The sequence below is a fragment of the Schistocerca gregaria genome, chromosome 4 (assembly GCF_023897955.1).
Source record: "Schistocerca gregaria isolate iqSchGreg1 chromosome 4, iqSchGreg1.2, whole genome shotgun sequence".
NCBI classification, from domain to species: domain Eukaryota; kingdom Metazoa; phylum Arthropoda; class Insecta; order Orthoptera; family Acrididae; genus Schistocerca; species Schistocerca gregaria.
Window position 1 is genome coordinate 265,014,945 of NC_064923.1, and position 12,149 is coordinate 265,027,093.

At 41.6% G+C, this 12,149-nt stretch overlaps 1 protein-coding gene across 1 annotated transcript in view; it reads right to left on the bottom strand.

Annotated features, from left to right (window-relative positions):
- LOC126267998 (fatty-acid amide hydrolase 2-like) overlaps positions 1–12,149 on the bottom strand; it is a 333,574-nt gene that overhangs the window by 5,719 nt on the left and 315,706 nt on the right. The gene's annotated exons all lie outside the window — the stretch shown is intronic.

Genomic DNA, 12,149 nt, shown 5'->3' on the forward strand with positions numbered 1-12,149 from the left:
ATTTCTGCATAGCATTACTATATTTATCAGAAAGTTAATTTTCTTGTGGTGTCTATCACAAATGAAATTTCACAAGAGATTTAGCTTTTCCTCTGTAAATCTGAGCAACATTGAATAAATTAGAGGAGAAATCTGATTACTAAAAGGAAGTGCACATTATGCATTTTGTTATTTAAGATATCTGTCGATTTGTAGGCCGCAATAATTTTGGATTTACTTCAATATAGGCTGCTCTTTTGTTGCACATGAAAAGCAACAGGCAAATTTGTCTTTTGCATATTTGCATAATGCTCCTGAGGGGCACCTGCTAAACAACCCTGAAGAAATCTAAATCTAAGCACATTACAAAAAGCATCTGTTAAACTTATGAAACAAACTCCTGAACTCCTATTGGAGAGAAACATTTCTACCACCTATTTGATGATTTGCTGTATTAGATTGCTACTAGTTTGTTCTTTTATCTCTTGTTTCAAATAATTTTAAATAGAATTTATACAATATTCATCATCCTAACAATGTGACTAATGTGACATTTTAATAGACAATTTTTTGCTGCTGATACGCCATTATCATAGAATTCTAGGCTGACTATTTCTGAAGCAACAGGAACAGGTTGGCTCATTACCAGTACATCTTTGGCTCATTGGTATTCTTCTCTCCATGGTGACCGATGGTGTCTGTTGCCAGTACATCACTGACTTCTTGCCTGTCTTACCACCTAAGCAGTTTGTCAATAGGCCCCATGCCACCCATCTCCATGAAAACTGATGGCTTCATCTACATTTGCAATATTTCTAGGAATCAATATTGATTCCCAGTTGAAGTGGTGTGAACACACAGAGGTACGAGCAAACAGAATGTCAGCAGCATGTTATGCCCTTGGAGTCCTATCACCAGTGGGTAACATGCAGTGTCTTTTAGTTACATACTGTTCACGTGTACACTCAATTCTTAGCTATGGCATTCTTTTTTGGGGGAACAAATATGCAAAATATGAACAGAATTTTCAAACTCCAGAAAAGAGCCATAAGAATAATAACCAAAAATAATAGTTGGGCTCATTGTAAAGATCTGTTCAAAACACTGTGTGTGAATACATTTACTAGTCAGTTGTACACATCAAAAATAAAATTGGTAATTACTGCACAAACAGCTCTGTCCATTACCATGGAACAAGAGCTAGACTCAACTTACATTTACCAAGAAAAATAAACATAAAACTCAAAACAGTGTTTTCTAGCAAGGAATAAAACTGTACAATAAATTGCCAAAAGAGATTAAAGAAATTTCAAACACTTTTTAAAAAAGGCAGCTAAGAAGTACCTGTTATCCAATACAGTTTGTACACTGAAGGATTACTTAGACAAAACAGAGTAGGGGTCTGAAGTGTGTGTGTGTGTGTGTGTGTGTGTGTGTGTGTGTGTGTGTGTGTGTGTGTGCGTGTGTGAAGAGTCATGAAACAATGCGAGTGTAGTGTGTGCAGTGACTGGTAGTGAGATACGAGTGAACAGTGTGGCATTACATTATGCAATAAGTTATTTGTAAAAAAAAATATTGTATCCCAAGAGTAAATCTAATGAATGTCTCCAACTAGTCTGTAATTGTATGTGTATATGAATTAGCTTATTTTAAATTGGTCTAAACTTGTAAATACTTTGACATGTCCTATATGCTTGTAAAAAGAGATCTATGGATGAATAAAGCTACTGCTACTGCTGCTACTACTACTACTACTACTACTACTACTACTACGTAGTACTACATTCATCTTTGTGTCATGTTTCTATGCACGGTCTTCATAACAGATTTCTAATGTTTTTCTATGTTATTTTTAATTATTTGTTTACATATACAACTGTATCTTGTTGGCTCCTTCTGTGGTCATGCAGTAGGCAATTTGTGGGGCTCCACCAATTTAATATTCCTCCATTCTCTAGCATTTGACGAATGCGTCTCTTGACATGTTCATGCATCACTCGGCACCTCTGTATACCACCTAAGAGTATAAATCTTTCTATATTTTGTTGTAACTTTTATTGTAAATGTTGTTTTAACATTTTTTCCTAATTCCCTCTAAGGAAAATGTTATATCCATTCCAGAGACATGTAACGGTCTGCTGATAATCTTCAAGATTGAAACCAGTCATCATTAAAATAAAATATTTAAAAAATATTTTAGTGAGCAAGACGACTTATTTATTCTAAATTTCATTGTAGATCACAGTGTTTCCAACAATGTTATCAAAAGTGGTTAACTGAGTAAACACTTCACAGGGTTCTTGCTGCATCAGATTTGACTATCTCAAACTTTCAACAACTTTCTCCATTGACATCATAAGGGAATAAGATACTTTAGTTGGCTGAATTATGTCATGGAGGCATCACAGATCTCCCATGCATCACAAGAGACTGTGCCAATGTCTTTCATTGCAGAACAGTGATAATGATGCTGATTTCATTAGACGGTGGATGACTCAATTGATTTCTCTGTAGCCTTTCAGCATCAAGCACCCATTTCATTGCTGCACTTAGGTTGTAACCTCTGTCTTGTTTAAAGTTATAGTTAAACATACTGATCTCAGCTTAAACTGAGACAGTGGCTACATCCTCATGGAAATGGCCACTTGATGATGTAAGGTAATAGAGAAATCAACTGAGTCATCCTCCATCTAATAAAATCAACATTATTGTGAACATTATTCAGTCATAGACATTAACATAGTATCTGGTAGGATATGGAAGTTCCATGAATTCATAAGGTCTGCATGACATAATCTGGCCAACTAAAGTACCTAACAGCATACTAAAATCTTAGGTCCATACTATGACAACAGAGGAAGTTGTTGAAAGCTTGTGATTGACAAATATGATGTGACAAGAACGCCACGAAGCATTTATTCAAGAATGTTACTATGAAGAACTATGTGGTCCGAAACAACTAAGGTTGGCTAAACAGGTAATAGATGTTTATTTTCTGAAAATATTTTGATTCATGCAAAAGAAGTTGCTCTAGACAGAAGGTCAGGAAAAATAAAGCAGATCTGTATATGTACTGAATAGGTGGAATGATGATAATCAAAGCAAGGAGATGTAAACTAAAGTATGCTCTCTCATGTTACTGTGATCCCATGATCCACAAACCCTCAAAGTACCCACTGTTTCATCATGTGCTGTAATTGTCATTGGAAAACGGGACTACAGGCCACATGATCTACATGCCACTTTCCTAGCTGTTAATGTCAGCATTCAAGCCCATATTTCTAATCCCAGTATTTTAATAGTATTCTATTGCAGTCCTTCCTCTATGATAATTTCTGTGGCAGTACTGGGGACTGTACCTAGGTCTTACAAGTGCCTGAAAAAATTAGTCACAAGGAACACAAGACTGGCAGCTAGGATTCAAATGTCCAATTACTGATGTTTTCCTTGAGGCCAAAGTATAGTGTTGAAAGAGATTGTTGAACGCAAATGAAACTGAAATATGAGGGGAAGTGAAATGAAAACTGTAAAAATATAACAAAAAATCATCATTTTGTGCCATTGTTCTCTAAGTTGGCAGCACAGTTACCAATGATGCAAAGAAGGCCCTACAGATGGCAGCATACTATAGACAAGTGAAACTCAGGCACAATACCAGTTCAAAATGGCTGCCCCATTTAAGGTTTGCATCAAGGAAGAACAGTGTTCTGTCATATGTTTTTTGAGCAGTTGAGGTATGAAATCCATATGTGGATGAAGGTCCAGTGTGGTTAAGCATGTTTATCACTGCAGTAAAGGTATGGGTGCAATAGAAAGTTCAAAAATGGCATGACTTCTGCAACAGACACTCAGTGCCTGGGTCTGGCACACCATGTTGTGACACCAGACTCTACTGTAGCAGTTGAAGAGATTATGATGAAAATTGCTTCGTGACAGTGGACGAAATAGTCGCAAATTTGAACATAAGTTATGGCTCAGCACATCACACCATTCATGAAGTGCTTAAGTTTCACAAAGTGTCTGCAAGATAGGTGCCATGGCAGCTCACTCCAGAACTGAAACAGTGATGCGTTGATGTCTGTGAAGAACATCTGTGGTGCTTTGGATCAAAAGGTGATGGCTTCTTTGCGAGAATCATTACAGGAGACAAACTTTGGTACACTACCACCAACACACAACAAAGAAAGCAAGCAAGGAATGGCACCATTCTTCATCATCAAAACCCAAGAAGTTCTAGATGCAGCAATCTGCTGTGAAGGTTTTGCTGACTTCTGTTTTTGGATGAATGAGACGCTGTCTTGGAATACTACTCAACTAACAGAAACACCACCAGCAGTGCATCATATTCCAATATGTTAAAAAACCAGCTATGGCATGCAATAAGATCAAAGTGACATGGACCTCTGACTATGTTGTAATTTTGCAACATGACAATGCTTGGCCTCACACTTTGATATTCTGCCACATCCGCCACACCCACAAAACCCCGCATCAAGTGATTACCACATATTTGGACCACTTAGAGGTGATAGTAGGAAAGAAATTTTATTCCGATGAAGAGGTGCAGCAGGCAGTACATGAGTGGCTGTGCAAACAACCAGAAGAATTTTCTTGTTTGGAGGAGTCCATGCACTTGCTATGTGTCGGAGGATGTGTGTTGAACGACAAGGAGACAATGTCAAAAGATGATACACTTGCGTCCCATTTTTGTTTGATAAATATTTAAAAAAAATATTTAGGTTTTAGCTTGACTTCCCCTCATGTACAGAAAAGCAGAAAAAAAGAAGATGGAAGGAATGGTGACCAGAGGAGCTAGGTGAGAAAAGCAGAACTGAATACATAAAAAGTACAAAACTAATAATGTGTGACAGCAGAAAATAACTTACAAATTTACAAAAATGTTAAAATAAGAGTAGATACTGGGTCAAAGGCACAGAAAAATCTCGGTGATAAAAACATTGGAAAAATTACTTGAGTGCCTGCCCTTGCATTCCTCAGTGTGTTCAGCCACATGTCATTAGAACTTACTGCTAAAGACAGCTTGCTGTGGCAAATCACTCAAAACTAAGAGCCTGACTGTGAAGATGTCAAACTGATGAGCAAAAAATACATATAAGGCTTGCTTAAGGTTGTCCAACAGTTACTTGCAAGTCACAGAGGTGGTAATATTAAAGCAAGTGCTATACTACATGCATACTGTGACACCCATGAAGCTAATAAAACTGGTACTCTGTCACCACCACTATTGATAGAACAAGGTAAGTTAAATCCTCAAAGACAAAGGAGGACACTCCACTGTTGCTGGTAGTTGTTACTGAAATGAAATGGGCTATATAGAGCCACCTCAAACCTACAGTTACCATGATGCTGGAAACATAGTGTGCCTCTGCATCCTGCTGAAGTGCTGTGTATTTTACAATAGAAGGCATTCCAGGAAGGAGAGCATGCTACTTAGTAATCAGCATGTTCTGCAGATCATAAGTGTGACCAGTTGGTTTCAAATGTAACAAAATGAGTGGGAAAACCACCTGACAGTAGGAACACTTTCCAAGCTATAGAAAGTGTGAAGCTATCATGTACGTCCTCTAGTGGTAACATACTCTGGCACAAGTTGCTTGGAAGGCAGCTGTAACTGAGGCCAGGGTAAGATAAACAGCTGCAGTCTCACTAAAGATGGATCGACCTGCACTCAATAGTGATTAAGCTGACAAGAACTGCTAGCAGCCAGCGAGCAGAATACTTTACACCAGGGGTCACCAAACTATGGCCTGCAGGCCTGATCCGGCCCCTGATGTTCAGTTCATCTGGCCCGCAACGTCAGTTCATCCAGCCCATCGATGGTACTTGAATTTCATTGAATCTAACAAGACATACTGTCTATCTGACCTACTGCTGTGCTTCTCAGACTATGTGCAGTTGTTAAACCTGACACTGGGGCTTCTACAGCAGAATTCATGCATGGTGAACCACTCAGACTCCATTCAGAATTTTTTGAGCAGCAACATTGCCACCCGTCACAAGAACCTCTGTTCCTACTACAGTAAGTCAAGAGTTGCATCTCCAAAATTTGCCTGTTATATGGCTCCAAATGTTTTTGTATACAAGTATCTATGGACGTGTCATCATGTCATATTATGTAAAGACTCTGTCAAACCAATGTTGCAAACATTGTACATGCCCGTGTTAACCTGAATGAAATTCATATGACATGTACTCAATCACCATCTGCTTCAAGCTTTTCTTGAAGAAAGTGATTCTCAATTCTATGATTTCCTAATCACACAGCAGCGAGGTGGCTCAGCTGCAAACTAAAGTCCTGCTTCATTTTTACACTCTTCCAAATGAAATACTGTAGCTGTCTTTTTCACTGAAAAAGGTAGAACAGGGCCACTGCTGCCGGATCCTACCTGTCATTTTTTATTTTTTGTCAACATCAAACCCTACCTGAATCTGAAACTTCAGGGAAAAGATAACCTCATCTCTGATCTCTACAAAATCATCAATGGATTTTGGAAAAACTGTCATTGTTTGAAGCACACTTAGAAGGAGAAAACTTTTCCCATTTTCACTGTTTTAAAAGGTTTAGTGCTACAATACCTAAAGAGCAGCAGTGCCAGCAAAATCTCAAAATACCTTAAATAATGCCCTGTAGTCTCAAAGCTGTAGTTTCAACCGACTGACCCCACATTCGACAGCAATTTGATACCTACGTCTTCTGACCTCAGAGTAACCCTGCCACAAAACAATGTGTTACTAAACACCAACACACAGCTGATGTTGGATCTGCCATAGAAAATAGCATCTGCAGTGCACAGACAGCCATCAAGACAATCGTTAAGGTGCAACAAACAGTTCAGCATGTCTACCATAATTAATAAGGGGACAACTGTGTGTGGAATTCAAACAGCATTCATGTGCGATGTGAAGAAATTATGCAATTTCTCGATGACAAAGTTATCAATGCCTACCTGGTGTATGAACTATGTATAAAACCATACATCAATATTCACATTTGCAAATTAAAACTATTATTCACTGACCAGATGATTGCAGGAGATACCACAACATTCTAAATTCTAGCTCAATACTAGGAGCATCTCCCTTCATTAGAGGCCATAGAAACAACAGGCATCACTGTTGAGACATAACACTGACAAATTACCTTTATTGGTGTGTATTATCCACCTGTTGGCCTACTCTAACTACTTGACTTTATGAAATTACTGTCCCTCCATTGTGAAGTTTTCATTGGTGGAGATGTTAATGCAGATCATGGAGACTGGAACTCCAGAATAACAAACATCATCAACTGCTCTCACGTCTCTGCATTGTGAAGCAAAACAACACCATCGTACTGTACATAAAAAGCCAACCATCTACTGAACAGGCAGCACAGGGCCAAACATGGCTGATGTTGGTATCATTAAGTGCCACCAAAGTATTTGGACACAACAAATCTGAGCACTCATTTTTCTCTCCACTTGCTGACAATTTTCAACATCAACTTAGACCCTATTCCAAATGATATGTCCTCAATATATTGAAGGTGTCATCTAAGAGGCTTCACATTTTGGCACAAAATGTGACACGTGGTTCAATTTCAAAATGCTAAGGTGGAGCAATCAGTTAATTACCTAAGGGAGATAACAACACGAGCAGCAGAGGCAGCATTACCACCACTTACAAGTGGTCAGGCAAGACCGCTCACAACACCTGTCACCACATCTGCTTGATGACAGCTACAAACAATTTAAGACTGTCATGGATCTCACCCACCCAGAGACCCAGCAACAAAGTGGTGATGAAATGAAAATTAAATGGACAACCTAGCTGCAAGCAGGTGTTGATGTACTTCATTGGGGACATGTTGAAAATGTGTGCCCTGACCGGGGCTTGAACCCAGGATCTCCTGCTTACATGGCAGACGCTCTATCCATCTGAGCCACTGAGGGCACAGAGGACATCACGCCTGCAGGGACTTATCCCTTGCATGCTCCGCGTGACCCACATTCCCAACATGTCCACACCACTACATTCGTAGTGTTCCTAATAGATGTTTGCCCGTCATACTCATTACTCATGGCAGAATAATCAACCAAGTCCCTACAAGTTTGGGCACAGAGTGCGTATTTGCACAAGAAGGTTAAAGGCCGGGAAGCCATATTAGTGGTGTGGACATGTGAATGTGGGTCTCACAGGGAGCGTGCAAGGGATAAGTCTCTGCAGGCACACTATCCTCTGTGCCCTCAGTGGCTCAGATGGATAGATCATCTGCCATGTAAGCAGGAGATCCCGGGTTTGAGTCCCGGTCGGGGCATACATTTTCAACATTTCCCCAATGAAGTACATCAATGCCTGCTTGCAGCTAGGGTTTCCATTTAATTATCATTTTATTTCTAGCAAAGCTTGCAGGGTTATCTACAGTAACTGTTCTTTTGGGAACAGATACTAACGTCATATGAAGTGGTGATGGATCAACTGTGACAGGAAAAGAAAACACTGTTGACAAACAAAGGAATCAGGTGAAGGCTCGCGAAACATCTTTACTGGCAGACAATAAAGGCTTATTTCCATAAACACCAACAGAAGATACCATCACCTCAGGTGGAAGTACACTCCTGGAAATGGAAAAAAGAACACATTGACACCGGTGTGTCAGACCCACCATACTTGCTCCGGACACTGCGAGAGGGCTGTACAAGCAATGATCACACGCACGGCACAGCGGACTCACCAGGAACCGCGGTGTTGTCCGTCGAATGGCGCTAGCTGCGCAGCATTTGTGCACCACCGCCGTCAGTGTCAGCCAGTTTGCCGTGGCATACGGAGCTCCATCGCAGTCTTTAACACTGCTAGCATGCCGCGACAGCGTGGATGTGAACCGTATGTGCAGTTGACGGACTTTGAGCGAGGGCGTATAGTGGGCATGCGGGAGGCCGGGTGGACGTACCGCCAAATTGCCCAACACGTGGGGCGTGAGGTCTCCACAGTACATCGATGTTGTCGCCAGTGGTCGGCAGAAGGTGCACGTGCCCGTCGACCTGGGACCGGACCGCAGCGACGCACGGTTGCACGCCAAGACCGTAGGATCCTACGCAGTGCCGTAGGGGACCGCACCGCCACTTCCCAGCAAATTAGGGACACTGTTGCTCCTGGGGTATCGGCGAGGACCATTCGCAACCGTCTCCATGAAGCTGGGCTACGGTCCCGCACACCGTTAGGCCGTCTTCCGCTCATGCCCCAACATCGTGCAGCCCGCTTCCAGTGGTGTCGCGACAGGCATGAATGGAGGGACGAATGGAGACGTGTCGTCTTCAGCGATGAGAGTCGCTTCTGCCTTGGTGCCAATGATGGTCATATGCGTGTTTGGCGCCGTGCAGGTGAGCGCCACAATCAGGACTGCATACGACCGAGGCACACAGGGCCAACACCCGGCATCATGGTGTGGGGAGCGATCTCCTACACTGGCCGTACACCTCTGGTGATCGTCGAGGGGACACTGAATAGTGCACGGTACATCCAAACCATCATCGAACCCATCGTTCTACCATTCCTAGTCCGGCAAGGGAACTTGCTGTTCCAACAGGACAATGCACGTCCGCATGTATCCCGTGCCACCCAACGTGCTCTAGAAGGTGTAAGTCAACTACCCTGGCCAGCAAGATCTCCGGATCTGTCCCCCATTGAGCATATTGTGACTGGATGAAGCGTCGTCTCACGCGGTCTGCACGTCCAGCACGAACGCTGGTCCAACTGAGGCACCAGGTGGAAATGGCATGGCAAGCCGTTCCACAGGACTACATCCAGCATCTCTACGATCGTCTCCATGGGAGAATAGCAGCCTGCATTGCTGCGAAAGGTGGATATACACTGTACTAGTGCCGACATTGTGCATGCTCTGTTGCCTGTGTCTATGTGCCTGTGGTTGTGTCAGTGTGATCATGTGATGTATCTGACCCCAGGAATGTGTCAATAAAGTTTCCCCTTCCTGGGACAATGAATTCACGGTGTTCTTATTTCAGTTTCCAGGAGTGTAAAGTCTGTGATTCAGCTAGGTGCTGAGGCCAATGCTCTGGCAAATATCTTCACCACAAATTTCATCTACATCAACAAACCAGAGCACACAATTGGTCAATAAGTGATTACCACGTTTTTTAGCTGTACAGCATGCTGCCAATGTAATAGATGTCATTCGTCACAAGAGGTGGAACGCCAAAAAGGCTCCAGGTACTGATTAGCTGACCAATCAATATCTATAGCAGCTGCCCCTGAATGTAGAACCAAGTCAGGTGGTGCAGTGGCTGGCACACTCTAGTCACATTCTGGAGGATGATGGACCTAATTATTGTCAAGACATCCAGGTTTCAACTAACTGTGATTTCCCCAAATTACTTGATGCAAATGATGGAATGGTTCATTTGAAAGGTGACAGCCAATTTCCTTTCCCATCCTTCCATAATCTGAGCTTGTACTTCATCTCTAATGACTTTATTGTCAATGGGACATTAAATCCCTAACCTGACTTCCTCCTGAATGTGGTCCAATATATCACAGCCACCTACAGTGATATGCTCCATATTGTGCACTATATGAAGGTTTGGAAATGTGCCTAAATGGTGGCCACCTCAAAAGGCAGAAAAAAAATTTGTGGCTTCCAAAGAGTTGTTGACTAATCAGCCTACTGCCAGAAATGGCAGTAGTTCAGGTTTTGGTGAGGCCACTACATGAGCTATCAACTTCTGCAATTGGTGGAGGAGGTGATAGACTCAGTGGAGTACTGAATTCTCTGAGTCTTCCTGGACATCTCTCATACATTCAACAGCATGTGACATGAAAGCCTCCTCTTCACACCTTTTTGTCAAGAGGTCTCTGTGTCAGACATCCATCTGCTTTCAACATGCGGCCAAGGAAGAACATTCCTTGGGCATATCCAGCACAGATCCTTCTCACACAGCAACATCAATGATAATGCACAGTGAGGGTCAGTACTGGAGCCAATCTCTGAGCTGCAGACCGCCATGCACCTTGCTCTTTATGCAGACGATAAAGTGGTCTTTGGACTATAAATGAGCACCTGGCACCTTCATTAACACCAAAATATGGTTGATCACATAACATCTTTGACCCTGTAGTGGCATCTACCTTTCAACAGAGACAAAAGTCAAGCCATTATCATTAGCTGGCTGAACATCACAGACAATCTACAGACTGTTCATGTTTCTAGAAACTTACTGCAATGGAGCAGAACTGAGTGTTACCCCAATGTCACATTCTACACTTAATTAAGATGGCACCAGTGCATAAAGTAACTACAGGGGAAGGTGCTGGGTTCCATCAAGCACCAATAATCACTGCTACACCCAACATAGTTATTGAAACATTTTGGCATCACTGTGTACAAGTCTCTGCTTTAATCAGTGCTAGAGTATGCTGCACTAGTGTGGGAGAAACACAGTTTCTTGACACTTCGAGCTCACATTTATAGTTTGAAATTGTGCAGTGCTATTGGCATGGTTTTTGCCAAGGGACTTCTTGACTGTGTAACTGCCACTAGGTATCTCTGTCTCAGTGAGCATTTTCTGGAGACTGTATGGGTCGTTTACAGTAAAGTGCAGCAGACCCAGAACTGTCACAGATGGGAATGGGGACATGAAATCCATCAAATTGCTTATAGAAGTCCAGATCTGCTGGCAGACTAATTAACACTTAATTTATGTAGGAGTTAAAGGTATACTAATAATTTACAACCAAATGTAAATGTGCAAATTATGGACTAAACAAAATGGAAAGAAAAATTGGAAGGTGACAGACTTCAACACAACCAAAGTATACTTTAAGAGTGGCTTGTAAGAATTCCTTCTGATTGTTAATGTACAGCTGAATGGTACCTTTATGTTTTGAACTGTACAGTAATTATTATAACCATATATGGTAATAGCAGCATGTTCAAGGTAGGTTTTGCAATGAGTCTGAACATTTGGTAGGAAGGTTATTGCAGGACATGTACCAAGGAGTTTGATTGGTTTATCTTAATACCAAAGCATGAGTTTAGAAAGTTATGCATCTGGTGTGCCAGCTGATCATGTTTCCACCCAGGATGTAACTATGAAATGAAGGAATACTCCTCTTATTTTCAGGTAGGGTATCATTCAGACTGGGCAGAAATATAA